At 44.0% G+C, this 19041-nt stretch overlaps 1 protein-coding gene and 1 long non-coding RNA gene across 2 annotated transcripts in view; both read right to left on the reverse strand.

The window, feature by feature from the left end:
* The window catches only part of LOC117528025 (glutamate receptor ionotropic, NMDA 2B-like), a 378003-nt gene that overhangs the window by 224161 nt on the left and 134801 nt on the right, over window positions 1–19041 (reverse strand). The window lies entirely within an intron of this gene.
* On the reverse strand, window positions 636–12564 carry LOC117528027. Its single transcript, XR_004565657.1, has 3 exons — window positions 12349–12564; window positions 10528–10531; window positions 636–647 (listed from the first exon to the last, which is right to left on the reverse strand). It is a non-coding gene; the product is annotated as an uncharacterized LOC117528027 (long non-coding RNA).

Below are 19041 nucleotides of genomic sequence, written 5' to 3' on the forward strand. Positions count from 1 at the left end.
CGCGAAGCCTCCTCTCCTCTTTCCATGACAAAATCTCCTGTAACAGTGGAATGTGCCGTTCATTTCCAAACTGGACGCTGTGTTTTATCGGGGATGTCATCTGGCTAGCACAGGAATTGTGAAAAGACGTGGACATCAGCACTTTTTCGGCACATTGAGACAGACGTGCGGAGGAATTCCGCGCGTCGCGGTGGTGCCGCATGGTGCAAAGCAACGACGTGATGAAGCCTCACGGGACATGTTTTACATACAGAAAAGCTAAACGAAAGCCATCATTAACACCTAAACAGAAAAAAAACAAGGTAACTCCCCCTCAAGCTGCCACCTTATCGTGGTGGGGGAGTTTGCGTACCCGGATGATCCTAGGAGCTATGTTGTCGGGGGCTTTGTGCTCCCTGTAGGGTCTCCCAAGGCAAACAGGTCATAGGTGACGGGTCAGACTAAGGGCAGTTCAGAACCTCCATGACCAGTAAAAGATCAAGGGCCGTGACGTTGCCCGGTATGGCGGAGCCGGGGTCCCACCCTGGAGCCAGGCCTGGGGTTGGGGCTCACGCGCGAGAACCTGGTGGTCGGGCCTTAGCCCATGGAGCCCAGCCGGGCTCAGTCCGAAAGAGTGACATGGGCCCGCCCTCCTGTGGGTTCACCACCTGCAAAGGGGGCCATGGGGGTCGGGTGCAGAGAGGATTGGGTGGCGGTCGAGGGCGGATGGACCGGCGGCCCGGTCCATGCTCACAGCCCCTGGCTGTTGGGACGTGGAATGTCACCTCGCTAGGGGGGAAGGAGCCTGAGCTTGTGCGGGAGGTTGAGAGATACCGACTAGAGATAGTCGGGCTCACCTCCACGCGCAGCTTGGGCTCTGGTACCCAACTCCTGGAGAGGGGCTGGACGCTTCATTTTTCTGGCGTCGCCCACGGGGAGAGGTGGAGAGCTGGGGTCGCATTGCTTATTGCTCCCCAGCTCAGTCGCCAAGTGTTGGAGTTCACTCCGGTGAACGAGAGTCGCGTCCCTACGCCTTCGGGTCGGGGACCAGTCTCTCACCGTTGTCTCAGCCTACGGGCCGAGCAGCAGTGCAGAGTACCCGACCTTCCTGGAGTCCCTGGGAGGGGTACTAGATAGCGCTCCGACTGGGGACTCCATTGTTCTCCTGGGGAATTTCAACGCCCACGTGGGTGGCGACAGTGAGACCTGGAGGGGGGTGATCGGGAAGCACGGCCTCCCCGATCTGAACCCGAGTGGTGTTCAGTTGTTGGACTTCTGTGCTAGTCACAGTTTGTCCATCACGAACACCATGTTCGAGCACAAGGGTGTCCATAAGTGCACATGGCACCAGGACACCCTGAGCCGGAGATCGATGATCGACTTTGTAGTCGTATCATCTGACCTTCGGCCACGTGTCTCGGACACTCGAGTGAAGAGAGGGGCAGAGCTGTCGACTGATCACCACCTGGTGGTGAGTTGGATCCGCTGGGAGGGTAGGAAGTTGGTCAGACCTGGCAGGCCCAAGCGTATCATGAGGGTCTGCTGGGAACGACTGGCGGAACCCTATGTCAGCAAGGTCTTCAACTCTCACCTCCAGGAGAGCTTCTCCCAGATCCCGGGGGAGGTTGGAGACATGGAGTCTGAGTGGACCATGTTCTCCACCTCCATTGTCGACATGGCTGCTCGTAGCTGTGGTCGCAAGGTCTCTGGTCCCTGTCACGGCGGCAATCCCCAAACCCAGTGATGGACACCGGAAGTAAGGGATGCCATCAAGCTGAAGAAGGAGTCCTACTTATTTTTGTTGGTGGGTGGGACCCCAGAGGCAGCTGACAGGTACCGGCAGGCCAAGCGTGCCGCAGCCCGTGCGGTCGCAGAGGCAAAAACTCGGGTCTGGGAGGAGTTCGGGGAGGCTATGGAGGAGGACTATCGGTTGGCCTCGAAGAGATTCTGGCAAACCGTCCGACGCCACAGGAGGCGGAAGCAGCTCTCCACCAGCAGGTGGGGAGCTGTTGACCCTGACTGGGGATGTTGTTGGGCGGTGGAAGGAGTACTTCGAGGATCTCCTCAATCCCATCGTCACGTCTTCCGAAGAGGAAGCAGAGACTGGGGACTCAGATGCGGACTCATCCATTACCCAGGCCGAAGTCACCAAGGTGGTTAGAAAGCTCCTCGGTGGCAAGGCTCCTGGGGTGGATGAAATCCATCCTGAGTACCTTAAGTCTCTGGATGTTGTGAGGCTGTCTTGGCTGACACGCCTCTGCAACATCGCGTGGCGATCGGGGACAGTGCCTCTGGATTGGCAGACCGGGGTGGTGGTCCCTCTGTTTAAGAAGGGGGACCGGAGGGTGTGTTCCAACTATAGGGGGATCACACTCCTCAGCGTCCCCGGTACAACTTATGAGAATGTGTTTGAACCCTATGACCTGTACAGACACTAACTTACTTTCAGACCGTTACTATAAGGTAATTTGTTATAAGGCCAGTCAGTGAGGATGATGACGTTGATAGCAATAGGAAGGCAGCACATCCAGACCCTCGGCATTGCTCTGGGGCATGGCAGAGATACTGTTGCTCTCCATACGCAAACAGTTTCTTCCTGCAGCAAAGCTGTTCCCAGCATTAAGAATCAAGTGGAGCCCATAACACACTGATTATATACCAACGCCAGCGTATATATCCAGTACACGGACTGTAGAGGAGCTACTGAGAGTTTTTAAATGCATTTTTCTGTGTGAGCCGCATAAATTAGCCCCAAACACTTGTGATGTCACTCCTGATATGTCAGCAAGAACACATCTGGAACAAATCATTTTTGCAGCATAGAACTGAAACAAACGCAGGTGCTTCTTGATAACACAAAGTCCCGTATGGTGAAACACGCAACTGTCCACACATAGCTCAGTGGTTAAATCATCATCCCTCCCCACCCAAAAGCCTTTTGTGTCCCAATGATGACCTTGGATCAAATGCTGCAAGAACATATTCCACGACATTTCACTCACTGCTTATCTAGATATTCACACTAAAGCTGAGCAGCTGCCCATAATTGATTAGGATTTTTTTTTCCAGGTACTGAGGTAGCAAGGTTCATTAACATTCAAAGGGATTATATTCTACAGCATTTCAGTTACAGAGCTAGTACAGTTTTTCACCTCTATTAGCTGTAGAGGTGTCTTAAAAGCCAATATTAAAGCTTGTGCTATAAATACATGTACCATACAAACACTGAAGAAAGACATCCATCCATCCATTTTCTATACTTACTTACTCCAACTAAGGGTCATGGGGAGGGGATATAGCCTGGACAGGACGCCAGTCTGTCGCAGGGCCACATATAGACAAACAAACACAGTCACACTCACACACGCACACCTACAGACAATTTAAAGTTTCCAATTCACCTAACCTGCGTGTCTTTGGATGTAGGAGGGCGATTCTATGGTAACGGAATTACAATCTGAGCACATTTTTAATGGGGAGCTAAAATATGGCCAGATTTTCCCTTCGTCATAATTCCGTTACCATAGAATCACCCAGGAGGAAGCCGGAGCACCCGGAGGGAACCCACACAAACACAGGAGAACATGCAAACTCCACACAGAAAGGCCACAGGTGGGAATCACTCCCGTGACCTTCGGTGGGAATCACTCCCGTGACCTTCTTGCTGTGAGGCAACAGTGCTAACCACTAAACCACCATGTTGCCCCTGAAGAGAAACAATGGAAAGGAAAAAATAATAAGAAAATAGGACAAAATAATAAGCTGGTGTGTCTCACAGAGCAAACAGGAGCTCATACTTCAGTTCTAAACATTTAAAACAGGGGGAAAATTTGCTTAATGGCAAGAGAATTTTTAGAGAAGTGTGTACATTTGAGAACAGCCATGATTTAATTTAAATACTGGGGTCAGACCCACCTAATTCAGACTTCAACCCACCCAAAAAGAGGTAAAACACACACACACACACACACACACACACACACACACACACACACACACACACACAAAAAAAACATTTTGGGTGATTAAGAACATTTAAATATCTTTCTTAGCTGCAATTTTAAATATCATATTCACCTCAGATTTGCTGTGGCAACCCTGAGTCTGAATCTCATAATAGAATATAAGACACCCCTAAAGTGGACTTTGGTTGAACATCTAGCTTGCCTGCCTCACTCCCATCTCTGTCATGGCTAATACTATAAGCCTATGGTCCGGTGTGTGGTGCAAGCTAAAGGATACTGTAGTAGGGCAATGTAAGTAGCTATCAAGCTTGTTTGATACGCTTTATTGCCTTCAGAGCTTGTGAATTAGATACTGTCAAGTGTCTATAGATGAATGCTAATGTTAGGCAGTTCTTGCCTTCAGTTACAGTTTAAGTGACATTACCTAGCTAAAGCTAACACTCACCTTACCTAACATTAGTTAGCTAAAAAGCTACATTACAGGCAGCACAGTGTCCTAGTGGTTAGTACTGTTGCTTCACAGCTAGAAGGTCCGGGGATTGCTTCCCATCTCGTCCTTTCTTTGTTGGGTTTGCATGTTTTTCCTGTTTTTGTGTGGGTTTCCTCTTTCCTCCCACTTCCACAGACATGTAGGTTATGTGAATTGGCAACCTGGTCTCACGGCAAGTCGTGATTCAGCAGCACGAAATATACATTAATCTATTGGTTCGTGATATTATGAGAAAAGGGCCTCATTTTGGTCATGGCAGCACAAATTCAATCTAATTCATTCCGTGATGGCTGCACAAAATTAAAAGTGAAGCGAGGGGGGGTTATGGTTAGGGTGGGGGGAAAGAGTAAAATTAGGTTATGGTTAAGGTTAGGGTCAGGGGTAGGAGTAGGGTTAGGAATAGTGAGTTAAAAAAACACCCCGTCACGAAAATTTGACTCATTTCGTCACGGGAGAATGAAAAAAAAAAAAAAAACGTGAGACTGGGCTGGAATTGGTGACTACAAATTCACAGAGTTTGCCTGTCTATATGTGGCCCTGTGATAGGCTGGTGACCTGTCCAGTGGTGTACCACATCTCTCAACCTGTGACCAATGGAATAGGCTCCAGCCACCACCACCCCCACCCCCATGACCCTTAATTGGAGTAAACAGGTATGGAAAATAAATTAATGAATGTCCCTCTTCCTAGCCACACCGCCCATTCCCAGTTTGTTTTGAGAGGTCCAAAGGTGCTCCCAGGTCAAATGGGAAATAATATAATTCTAGTCACTTCAAGGTAGACATCAGGATCTCCTCCTGTTCCAGCACCGCCTCCATACAGACGTGTATATTTCATGGATATAACGGGAATAATGTTTATATTGTCCATAATATGGGCAAGTTCCTGTGGAAAAAATGTTTGTTTGCAACAGTTATTTTCTGTGTAATATAGCTGAATGTTTCAATGGTTTAAACAGTGCTACATGATATTGAAGTTGAGGTAAACCATTCACTGACACGGCACAAACCGGTGGCCTCCGTTTGTGTCTTGATTTGTGAAAAATCATGTCAGCTGTTTATTTGCCAATTGTAAAACATTGTGGTGGATCTATAACGGTCCAGGCAGACATCTTCAGGGAGTCATTTGGGCCAATGATTGTTCTACCTTGTCACATAACGGGGCTGTTGTGTGGCCCTTGAGGGACTAAACATCGTGCTTTCACCACGCTGCCATATTTCATGATGATAATGGCACTCGCACAAGAGGGGTTTTTTTTCCCCCACTGAATTCAGACATTTTCTGTGGCGTCCACTACAATCACCATATCACAACTTCACTGAACTTTACACACTTGTAGCTCCTGCATTGCTAAAGTTTTTTTTTTAAGAAGAATCCACTGTAGATGAGAGGATGAATGAGAATATGACTGACAGCTACATGTTGGTGCTACGAACACGGGTACTTTTACTCCCACGGTCTGATCTACCACACTGACTTTGGAGTTAAGAGGCGGCCTGCGCAAGCAAAGACCTACAGCATTATCCGCTCACCTCTGTGGCCAAACTGACATTTGGCTCTGATCCAGATCACACACGGAAACAGGTTTACTGAAGAAGGCGTTCTGAATCAGCACTTTCCCGTTTTGTTGTGCTACTTGTTGTCTTAGCACACAGTGTGTTCTCTTTATTAGCATACTGTATTGTTGAAAAGCCCCCTCCACCAAATATCTATTATGCCTGTTTGACTTTGCTGATGCAAATCAGTCTTTGGTGCCGAACAGAACGGCCAGAGCTCAAGTCGTCCAAACAAGACCCCAAAACAGCTGATATGAGCACGAACAAAAGATCTGAAATAGTAAATAAATAATAATATAATTATGTTCATGATGATTATGATGACTGATGTTACTGATTACTGTAAAATAAAGAACATAATGAGACTTTAAAAAACTAAACTGAAATGAAAACAATGATATTTGCGTTTGTGAGTTACATTTGTGAGATAATTAAAAATTTACAGTGATTACAAGTAGATGGGATGTTGTGAGAATAAAACATTTAATTATTTAACAATATGAAAGCAAGAACCTTCAAAATATTATAACCACTTCATAAATATTAATTCTTGCTTCAAACATTAGATTTGCGAATGCGACTGTCACAGAAATTTTTATTTGTTTTTTTACTTAACTGTTGCTCAGGTATATGGAGCAGGTAACTGAGTTGGCCGACCATTGGGTTCAAATCCTGTGTCCTTGGACAAGACACTCAGGTGGGTCCACACAGAGACGAGTTCAGGCGTATCTGTAAAAGTTTTGTATCATATCACCCTTTTGTCCACACGCTGAACCACCATTTCCAGAGGCCATGTTATGTGGGCCGCTGAAGAGGAGGTACTGCTGGCCCACCACCACCAGAGGGCGCCCTGCTTGGAGTGCGGGCTCCAAGCATGAGAGGGCGCCAGACCCTGAAGAAGTGACAGCTGTCATTCATCCCCTGCACCAGCTGTCACTCGTTCATCATCATCATCACCACCATAAAAGCCGGACTGCAACTCCACCTCCTCGCCGAGAAATCGCAACTACTGAAAAGGTAATTTCTCTGCTGACTGACACTTTGTGTGTAATAACCTGAACTTCTGTTGCAGCCGTTTTCCTGGAGTGTTGCCTTGTCTGCGGGATTGGCGTTTGGTGTGACAGCGACGGCTTCGCCTCACACTCCAACCCAGATAAGTGGTTAACCAGGAGCTGCACGAGTGTGTGATTGGAGGTGGAGGTGCTCCCTCCTAACTGTGTATAGACTGTGGATTACTGAGTGTGCGGACTCACACTCACTCATCTTATCTCTGCTTTCTGCCAGCAGTACCAGGGTCGACAGCCGAAGACAGAGGCCACCTGGGGACTCGGGACTTGGCGGCTCCAGTGTTCTTCAGGCCGTTGGTGGTGGAAGCCGTGTGGGACGCGGCTTCTCTCTCGTCGGGGGTCTTCTATCTTCGAGCCTGCCCACACGTCACCTGGTGTCAATTGACTGTGTAAATTCTGTGAATTTAGTTGTGTATTATCACAACATTAAATTGTTACTTTTTGGCTTATTCATTGTCCGTTCATTTGCACCCCCTGTTGTGGGTCCGTGCTACGACACCTTCCCAACAGGCCAAAAAACATTACTTTTTGAAAACGGCTCCCAGAATGGATAAATTCAAAACTCCACCTTTGCGTTTTCACGTGTACAACTGACACGGAACATTTTTGAAATGATGATGTCATAGCCCCACAAACAATGCTTCAATTCATTTTCTCACTGAGTGTTCCAGCACCTGCCTCTCACAACGGTCGATATGTTGTTGTTGTTCTTAACAGGGTAATTTAACATACTTTTTGTTTTGGTGGATCCGTAATGGGATTTATTTTTGTTGCTAGCAGAATACTGAAGAGATGACGAACAGCTGTGGTGAATGCTGGCCATAATAAAGACACCATTGTGACAGCAATAAAATCATTTCAGAAAAAAATTTCAGCTTTTTAAAATAAGTCATTTTTACCCGAGGCCAAAATATGGCCATCAGGTATTGTGAAGACTTTGCGTCCCTCCATCCGTCCGTCCACCTGTCTGTGCTCAGCATAAGTCCAGTTCTACTACTGGCAGGGTCTTCAAATTCACAGGGAACATTCTTGGGACACCAACCTTGGATAAGTTCAATGATGGCTAACCTTGACCAATTTTAAGAGATCAAAAGGTCACATTCTGTCTCATTTTACATATTAGTTTTGTTGTTTCCAACATCGCCTGATAAAAACGTTAAGTGTAGGTCAACTATTCCAAAAAGTGATCACATCATGGCCAACTTTGAAAACTGAAAATCTGTGGCTCATCCTAACATCCATCCATCCATCCATCCATTTTCTTCCGCTTTATCCGGAGTCGGGTTGCGGGGGCAGCAGCTCAAGCAAAGCCGCCCAGACCTCCCGATCCACACACACCTCCCCCAGCTCCTCCGGGGGATCCCCAAGGCATTCCCAAGCCAGCCGAGAGATGTAGTCCCTCCAGCGTGTCCTGGGTCTTCCCCGGGGCCTCCTCCCAATGGGACGTGCCCGGAACACCTCTCCAGCGAGGCGTCGAGGGGGCATCCGGAAAAGATGCCCGAGCCACCTCAACTGACTCCTTTTGACGTGGAGGAGCAGCGGCTCGACTCCAAGCTCCTCCCGAGTGACCAAGCTCCTCACCCTATCTCTAAGGGAGCGCCCAGCCACCCTGCGGAGGAAACTCATCTCGGCCGCCTGTACTCGCGATCTCGTTCTTTCGGTCATGAGCCAAATCTCATGACCATAGGTGAGGATCGGAATGTAGATCGATCGGTAAATCGAGAGTTTTGCCCCCCTACTCAGCTCTCTCTTCACCACAACGGTCCGATACAGCGACCGCATCACTGCAGATGCTGCACCGATCCGTCTATCAATCTCACGCTCCATCCGTCCCTCACTCGTGAACAAGACCCCGAGATACTTAAACTCCTCCACTTGAGGCAAGGACACTCCACCGACCTGAAGAGGGCAAAGCACCTTTTTCTGGTCGAGAACCATGGAATCATCCTAACCTTTAACTACAATTTTGACTGATACTTTTCTGATGTTATAGTGCATCCGTAAAGTATTCACAGTGCTTCACTTTTTCCACATTTTATGTTACAACCTTATTCCAAAAAATGTAGTAAATTCATTTTTTTACCTCAAAATTCTACTCACAGCAACCCATAATGGCAACATGAAAACAGTTTTTTTTGTTGGTTTTTTTTTTTTTTTTTTTTTGCAAATTTATTAAAAATAAAAAACTAAGAAATCACAAGTACATAGTATTATAGTAAGTATTCACACCTTTTGTTCAATACATTGTTGATGCACCTTTGGCAGAAATTACAGCCTCAAGTCGTCTTGAATATGCTGCCACAACCTTGTTGCACCTATTTTTGGACAGTTTTGCCCATTCCTCTTTGCAGCACCTCTCAAGCTCCATCAGGTTGGATACGGAGCATCAGTGCACAGTCATTTTCAGATCTCTCCAGAGATGTTCAGTCGAATTCAGCTCTGGCTGGGCCACTCAAGGATATTCACAGAGTTGTCCTTAAGCCACTCCTTTGATATCTTGGCTGTGTGCTTCCGGTCATTGTCCTGATGAAGGATGAACCGTCTCCCCATTCTGAGGTCAAGAATGCTCTAAAGCAGGTTTTCATCCAGGATGTTTTTGTACATTGCTGCATTCATCTTTCCCTCAATCCTGACTAGTCTCCCAGTTCCTGCCACTGAAAAACATCCCCACAGCATGACGCTGCCACCGCCATGCTTCACTGTACTGACGGTGCCTAGTTTCTACCAAACATGATGCCTAGCATTCATGCCAGTGAATGCCAGGCATCACTGGCATGGTCTGAGATTCCTTCAGGTGCCTTTTGGCAAATTCCAGGTGGGCTGCCATGTGCCTTTTACTAAAGAGTGGCTTCCATCTGGCCACTCTACCATATAGGCCTGATTGGTGGATTGCTGCAGAGATGGTTGTCCTTCTGGAAGGTCTCTTCTCAGGTGAATGCCGGAGCACTGACACAGTGACCATCGGGTTCTTTGGTCACCTCCCTGACTAAGGCCCTTCTACCAGAATCACTCAGTTTAGACGGATGGCCAGCTCCAGGAAGAGTCCATTTACGGATGATGGAGGCCACTGTGCTCATTGGAGCCTTCAAAGCAGCAAAAATGTTTCTGTATCCTTCCCAGGATTTGTGCTTCGAGACAATCCTGTCTCAGACAATTTCTTTGACTTCATGCTTGGTTTGTGCTCTGACAAGCACTGTCAACGGTGGGACCTTATACAACTCCAATTCCAATGAAGTTGGGATGTTGTGTAAAATGTAAATAAAAACACAACACAATGATTTGCAAATCCTCTTCAACCTATATTCAGTTGAATACACCACAAAGACAAGATATTTAATGTTCAAACTGATAACCTTTATTGTTTTTGTGCATATATTTGCTCATTTTGAAATGGATGCCTGCAAAACATTTCAAAAAAAGCTGGGACAGTGGTATGTTTACCACTGTGTTACATCACCTTTCCTTCTAACAACACTCAATAAGCGTTTAGGAACTGAGGACACTAATTGTTGAAGCTTTGTAGGTGGAATTATTTCCCATTCTTGCTTGATGTACAACTTCAGTTGTTCAAAAGACGGGGTCTCCATTGTCGTATTCTGCGCTTCATAATGCGCCACACATTTTCAATGGGTGACAGGTCTGGACTGCAGGCAGGCCAATCTAGTACTCGCACTCTTTAACTACACAGCCACACTGTTGTAACACGTGCAGAATGTGGCTTGGCATTGTCTTGCTGCAATAAGCATGGACGTCCTTGAAAAAGACGTTGCTTGGATGGTAGCATGTGTTGCACCAAATCGTGGATGTACCTTTCAGCATTGATGGTGCCATCACAGATGTGTAAGGTGCCCATGTCATCCACACACACCCCCCATACCATCACAGATGCTGGCTTTTGAACTTTGCGCTTGTAACAATCTGGATGGTCTGTTTCCTCTTTCATCTGGAGGACACAACATCCATGATTTCCAAAAACAATTTGAAATGTGGACTCATCAGACCACAGCACACTTTTCCACTTTGCCTCTGTCCATTTTAAATGAGTTCGGGCCCAGAGAAGGCGGCGGCGTTTCTGGATGTTGTTGCTGTATGGCTTTTGCTTTGCATGGTAGAGTTTTAATTTGCACTTGTAGATGTAGTGACAAACTGTGTTAACTGACAGTTGTTCTCCGAAGTGTTTGTTTTCGGCCTTGCCGCTTACGTGTAGAAAGTTCTCCAGATTGTCTGAATCTTCTGATTATATTATGGACTGTAGATGATGGAATCCTTAAATTCCTTACAATTGAACATTGAGAAACATTGTTCTTAAACTGTTGGTCTGTTTTTTCACGCAGTTGTTCACAAAGTGGTGATCCTCACCCCATCTTTGCTTGTGAATGGCTGAGCCTTTTGGGGATGCTCAATTTATACCCAGTCATGACACCTGTTTCCAATTAGGTGCTCTTTGAGCATTCATCAACTTTCCCAGTCTTTTGTTGCCCCATCTGAACTTTTTTGAAATGTGTTGCAGGCAAATGTGTTGCAGGCATCCATTTCAAAATGAGCAAATATTTGCATTAGTTTGAACATTAAATGTCTTGTCGTTGTGGTGTATTCAATTGAATATAGGTTGAAAAGGATTTTCAAATCATTGTATTCTGTTTTTAATTTACATTTTACACGCCATCCCAACTTCACTGGAATTGGGGTTGTATGTAGACAGGTGTGTGTCTTTCCAAATCATGTCCAATCAACTGAGGTTACCCCAGGTGGACTCCAGTTAAGCTGTAGAAACATCTCAAGGATGGTCAGTGGAAACAGGATGCAACTGAGCTCAATTCTGAGCTTCATGGCAAAGGCTGTGAATATTTATGTACATGGGATTTCTTCTCCTTTTTTTTCTTTGCAAAAATCTAAAAAAAAAACGTTTTCACATTGTCATTGTGGGCTATTGTGTGTAGAATTTTGAGGAGAAAAAAATAATCTCATACATTTTGGAATAAAGCTGTCTTCTTCTTTCGGCTACTCCAGTTAGCAGTCGCCACAGAAAATCAAATGGTCAATGGACTGCATTTATATAGCACTTTTCGATCTGCATCAGACGCTCAAAGAGCTTTAAAATAATGCCTCACATTCACCCGATGTCAGGGTGCTGCCATACAAGGTGCTCACTACACACCAGGAGCAACTACGGGATTAAGGACCTTATCCAAGGGCCCTTAGTGATTTTTTCTGGGCAGGCTGGGATTTGAACCAAGGATCCTCTGGTCTCAAGCCCAATGTTTAACCACTAGACCATCACCTTCCCTGACCATCAACCATTTCCATCTCACCTTGTCCTCTGTATCTTCCTCTGTCACACAACCACCTGCATGTCCTCCCTCAGGACATCCTTAAACCTCCTCTTTGGGCTCCCTATTCTCCTCCTGCCAGGTGGCTCCATCCTCAGCATCCCTCTCCTTATATACCCTGGGTCTCTCATCTGCACATGTCCAAGTCATCTCAATCTCGCCTCTCTAACTTTGTCTCCAAACCATCCCACTTAACTGTCCCTCTAATATGTTCATTCCTAATCCTGTCCATCCTCCAGCTCTGCCTCTTGTCTTTTTGTTAGTGCCTAAGCTGTACAACATAGCTGGTCTCACTACTGTCTTGTAGACTTTCCCCTTCACTGTTGGTGATATTCTTCCATTACAAAACACTCCTGGCACCTTTCGCCACCCTGCCTGAACTCTATTCTTCACCTCTCTACCACACTCTCCATTAGTTTTTGACAGTTCACCCCTAGTATGACCCCAAACAAAACAGGAGCAGCCGAATGGACAACAACAACAACTTTCACCACTTCTACTCCTTGTAACTGCACTTTTCCACTGGGCTCCCTCTCATTCACACACATGTACTCCGTATTTCTCCTGACTTTCATTCTTCTGCTCTCCAGAGCGTATATCCACATTTCCAGGCTAGATTCAACCTGTTCCCTACTCTCATTACAGATCACAGTGTTATCTGCAAACATCACAGTCCATGGAGACTCCTGTCTGTCCATCTGTCTGTCCATCTGTCAACCTTTCCATCACGATTGTGAACAAGAAAGGACTTAGAGCTCATCCTTGGTGTAATCCCATCTCTACCTTGAATGAATCTGTCATTCTTACTGCGCATCTCATCGCCGTGACACTATCCTTGTACATGTCTTGCACTACCCTCACATACTTGTCTGCTACTCCAGACTTCCTCATACAGTACCACAACTCTTCTCTTGGCACCCTGTCATAAGACTTCTCTAAATGCAAAAACACACAAGTAACTCCTTCTGGCCTTCTCTATACTTCTCCATCAGTACTCTCAGAGCAAACACTGCACCTGTAGTGTTCTTTCTGGGCATGAAATCATATTGCTGCTCAAAGATCTTCACATCTTTTCTAAGCCTAGCTTCTAATACCCTTTCCCATAACTTCATGCTGTGGTTGATCAACTTTATGCCTCTGTAGTTACTGCAGCTCTACACATTACCCTTATACTTAAAAACAGGAACCAGCACACTTCATCTCCACTCCTCAGGTATCCTCTCACATTCCAAATTTTAGGCTGGAACATAACAAAACGTGGAAAAAATTAAGCGCTGTGAATACTTTCCCGATGCACTGTAAATTAGGTCAGATAAATGAAGACTAATATTCCTTAGCTCTCATTAGCCAGGAGTGGTTCCACCTCAGTATCTTTTCACTAAGGTCTTGTTAAACCTGGTCTTGTTAGGAGAGACGGCATCCATCCCACTTTGGATGGAGCAGCTCTCATTTCTAGAAATCTGGCCAATTTTCTTAAATCCTCCAAACCGTGACTATCCAGGGTTGGGACCAGGAAGCAGAGTTGTAGTCTTACACACCTCTCTGCAGCTTCTCTCCCCCTGCCATCCCCTCATTACCCCATCCCCGTAGAGACGGTGCCTGCTCCCAGACTACCAATAACCAGCAAAATCTATTTAAGCATAAAAATTCAAAAAGAAAAAATAATATAGCACCTTCAACTGCACCACAGACTAAAACAGTTAAATGTGGTCTATTAAACATTAGGTCTCTCTCTTCTAAGTCCCTGTTGGTAAATGATATAATAATTGATCAACATATTGATTTATTCTGCCTAACAGAAACCTGGTTACAGCAGGATGAATATGTTAGTTTAAATGAGTCAACACCCCCGAGTCACACTAACTGTCAGAATGCTCGTAGCACGGGCCGGGGCGGAGGATTAGCAGCAATCTTCCATCCCAGCTTATTAATTAATCAAAAACCCAGACAGAGCTTTAATTCATTTGAAAGCTTGTCTCTTAGTCTTGTCCATCCAAATTGGAAGTCCCAAAAACCAGTTTTATTTGTTATTATCTATCGTCCACCTGGTCGTTACTGTGAGTTTCTCTGTGAATTTTCAGACCTTTTGTCTGACTTAGTGCTTAGCTCAGATAAGATAATTATAGTGGGCGATTTTAACATCCACACAGATGCTGAGAATGACAGCCTCAACACTGCATTTAATCTATTATTAGACTCTATTGGCTTTGCTCAAAAAGTAAATGAGTCCACCCACCACTTTAATCATATCTTAGATCTTGTTCTGACTTATGGTATGGAAATAGAAGACTTAACAGTATTCCCTGAAAACTCCCTTCTGTCTGATCATTTCTTAATAACATTTACATTTACTCTGATGGACTACCCAGCAGTGGGGAATAAGTTTCATTACACTAGAAGTCTTTCAGAAAGCGCTGTAACTAGGTTTAAGGATATGATTCCTTCTTTATGTTCTCTAATGCCATATACCAACACAGTGCAGAGTAGCTACCTAAACTCTGTAAGGGAGATAGAGTATCTCGTCAATAGTTTTACATCCTCATTGAAGACAACTTTGGATGCTGTAGCTCCTCTGAAAAAGAGAGCTTTAAATCAGAAGTGTCTGACTCCGTGGTATAACTCACAAACTCGTAGCTTAAAGCAGATAACCTGTAAGTTGGAGAGGAAATGGCGTCTCACTAATTTAGAAGATCTTCACTTAGCCTGGAAAAAGAGTCTGTTGCTCTATAAAAAGCCCTCCATAAAGCTAGGACATCTTTCTACTCATCACTAATTGAAGAAAATAAGAACAACCCCAGGTTTCTTTTCAGCACTGTAGCCAGGCTGACAAAGAGTCAGAGCTCTATTGAGCTGAGTATTCCATTAACTTTAACTAGTAATGACTTCATGACTTTCTTTGCTAACAAAATTTTAACTATTAGAGAAAAAATTACTCATAACCATCCCAAAGACGTATCGTTATCTTTGGCTGCTTTCAGTGATGCCGGTATTTGGTTAGACTCTTTCTCTCCGATTGTTCTGTCTGAGTTATTTTCATTAGTTACTTCATCCAAACCATCAACATGTTTATTAGACCCCATTCCTACCAGGCTGCTCAAGGAAGCCCTACCATTATTTAATGCTTCGATCTTAAATATGATAAATCTATCTTTGTTAGTTGGCTATGTACCACAGGCTTTTAAGGTGGCAGTAATTAAACCATTACTTAAAAAGCCATCACTTGACCCAGCTATCTTAGCTAATTATAGGCCAATCTCCAACCTTCCTTTTCTCTCAAAAATTCTTGAAAGGGTAGTTGTAAAACAGCTAACTGATCATCTGCAGAGGAATGGTCTATTTGAAGAGTTTCAGTCAGGTTTTAGAATTCATCATAGTACAGAAACAGCATTAGTGAAGGTTACAAATGATCTTCTTATGGCCTCGGACAGTGGACTCATCTCTGTGCTTGTTCTGTTAGACCTCAGTGCTGCTTTTGATACTGTTGACCATAAAATTTTATTACAGAGATTAGAGCATGCCATAGGTATTAAAGGCACTGCGCTGCGGTGGTTTGAATCATATTTGTCTAATAGATTACAATTTGTTCATGTAAATGGGGAATCTTCTTCACAGACTAAAGTTAATTATGGAGTTCCACAAGGTTCTGTGCTAGGACCAATTTTATTCACTTTATACATGCTTCCCTTAGGCAGTATTATTAGACGGTATTGCTTAAATTTTCATTGTTACGCAGATGATACCCAGCTTTATCTATCCATGAAGCCAGAGGACACACACCAATTAGCTAAACTGCAGGATTGTCTTACAGACATAAAGACATGGATGACCTCTAATTTCCTGCTTTTAAACTCAGATAAAACTGAAGTTATTGTACTTGGCCCCACAAATCTTAGAAACATGGTGTCTAACCAGATCCTTACTCTGGATGGCATTACCCTGACCTCTAGTAATACTGTGAGAAATCTTGGAGTCATTTTTGATCAGGATATGTCATTCAAAGCGCATATTAAACAAATATGTAGGACTGCTTTTTTGCATTTACGCAATATCTCTAAAATCAGAAAGGTCTTGTCTCAGAGTGATGCTGAAAAACTAATTCATGCATTTATTTCCTCTAGGCTGGACTATTGTAATTCATTATTATCAGGTTGTCCTAAAAGTTCCCTAAAAAGCCTTCAGTTAATTCAAAATGCTGCAGCTAGAGTACTGACGGGGACTAGAAGGAGAGAGCATATCTCACCCATATTGGCCTCTCTTCATTGGCTTCCTGTTAATTCTAGAATAGAATTTAAAATTCTTCTTCTTACTTATAAGGTTTTGAATAATCAGGTCCCATCTTATCTTAGGGACCTCGTAGTACCATATCACCCCAATAGAGCGCTTCGCTCTCAGACTGCAGGCTTACTTGTAGTTCCTAGGGTTTGTAAGAGTAGAATGGGAGGCAGAGCCTTCAGCTTTCAGGCTCCTCTCCTGTGGAACCAGCTCCCAATTCAGATCAGGGAGACAGACACCCTCTCTACTTTTAAGATTAGGCTTAAAACTTTCCTTTTTGCTAAAGCTTATAGTTAGGGCTGGATCAGGTGACCCTGAACCATCCCTTAGTTATGCTGCTATAGACGTAGACTGCTGGGGGGTTCCCATGATGCACTGTTTCTTTCTCTTTTTGCTCTGTATGCACCACTCTGCATTTAATCATTAGTGATCAATCTCTGCTCCCCTCCACAGCATGTCTTTTTCCTGGTTCTCTCCCTCAGCCCCAACCAGTCCCAGCAGAAGACTGCCCCTCCCTGAGCCTGGTTCTGCTGGAGGTTTCTTCCTGTTAAAAGGGAGTTTTTCCTTCCCACTGTAGCCAAGTGCTTGCTCACAGGGGGTCGTTTTGACCGTTGGGGTTTTACATAATTATTGTATGGCCTTGCCTTACAATATAAAGCGCCTTGGGGCAACTGTTTGTTGTGATTTGGCGCTATATAAAAAAATTGATTGATTGATTGATTGATTAAGGTACTTATATCTTGTCTCCATATACATTTCCCCTTAGCTCTCATTAGCCGGGAGCAGTTCCACCTCAGTATCCTTTCACTAAGGTACTTATATCTTGTCTCCATATACATTTTCCCTTAGCTCTCATTAGCTGGGAGCAGTTCCGCCTCAGTATCCTTTCACTAAATATTAATATTATTGTATTAGTGATGAAAATGGAGGAGTGGGGTACAATTAGTTAAACCTAACAGCTAACATTAGCTTATCGAGCCGGCTGCAACACCGTTTGTCAGAGATAACAATATAGTCAGTTCTGTTCTATTTGGGACGCTAACGTTAATACACACTTTTGTTTACATTTGTTGTTATATGTATTTGTTGTTAATACCATTACTGTAGGGTTAAACAACGGTATTGTACTTTATACGCCAGTTACCGGCTTTGTTTACCTTGTTGGCTAGCAAGATACGGTTGGCTAATTAGTGGCTAAATTAACAGTAGCTCATCTAGCTATAGTTAGCTTACTTTCGTGATTTACACTTTTATTTTACATGGTGTAGATTTTTAATGGTTTTTCAGTTTAAGGGTTCTTTAATAGATATCAACAGATAGTATCTAAGTTTGGGGTTTCCATTAGAAAGCATGTAGAGCATGGATTTTGTCTTCCTATAGTAAGCTAGCAGGGTGAACTTTAGATAGATCCCTAAAACATATTACATTATAGCTTCTGTTTCTATAATAAAATAACCATATTTATAGCTTAGCCTACTAGCTATAATTTAGTTTTACAACAAGTCTATATACTAGGTAAACGTATACTACAATCTTCTCCCATATGATATTTAGGTTTTAGAAGCTAACTCCTATAATATTATGTAGTAACTATATTTCTTGTATATGTTCTTTACTACCTTGATTGTGTAAATATCACTTATATACATGCTGTCCAATTTCTTGAGCCGCTTGGGTGGGTAGGGAGAGTTCCCATGATATAAAAAAAAAAGCTTTTCACCCTACCATCCCTGGTTCCCAAGACCAGGCACCTAAGTGGCTCTACTATTTTTTATTTATTTATTTTTTTTAGATATTTAGATATACTTCAGTATACACTAGTAGAGTTCTACCTTAGAATTGGAATGTATAATAGAAGATATACCTTCATGCAATTTAACTCTGTGCTTTTTATTGCTTTTTGCTTTGATTCCATTTTTTAAAAAACATCAGATATTTTTGGTAATTTTTTAATTTTAACACTAAGTTGAAATTCAAGATATTTTTTTTTTAATGACATCTAATGGCCCACCTTGCTGTACCTTTAAATCTCACCAGAGAGTTGTGACACTCACTTTGGAAATCACTGCATAGTTATTAACAACACATCCATACAACAACGATAGAATGTAACATCAACTTTTCCAGTGGAAAGCCAACAATTTTAGGAAAAGGTTTTTTTATGACACTTAGTTCATTTGGTTTCTCAATTTTTTCCACTTGGGGTCACCACAGCAGATCCAGTAAGGATCTGCATGTTGATTTGGCACAAGTTTTACACCGCATGCCCTTCCTAACTCAACTCCACATTACATGGAGAATGAGCAGGGGTAGTTTTGAACCCGGAACCTTTTACACTGGAAGCAAGCGCACTAACTGCTCGTACTCCACACTGCTCCTTTA

The sequence above is a fragment of the Thalassophryne amazonica genome, chromosome 16, assembly GCF_902500255.1.
Source record: "Thalassophryne amazonica chromosome 16, fThaAma1.1, whole genome shotgun sequence".
Classification (NCBI taxonomy): domain Eukaryota; kingdom Metazoa; phylum Chordata; class Actinopteri; order Batrachoidiformes; family Batrachoididae; genus Thalassophryne; species Thalassophryne amazonica.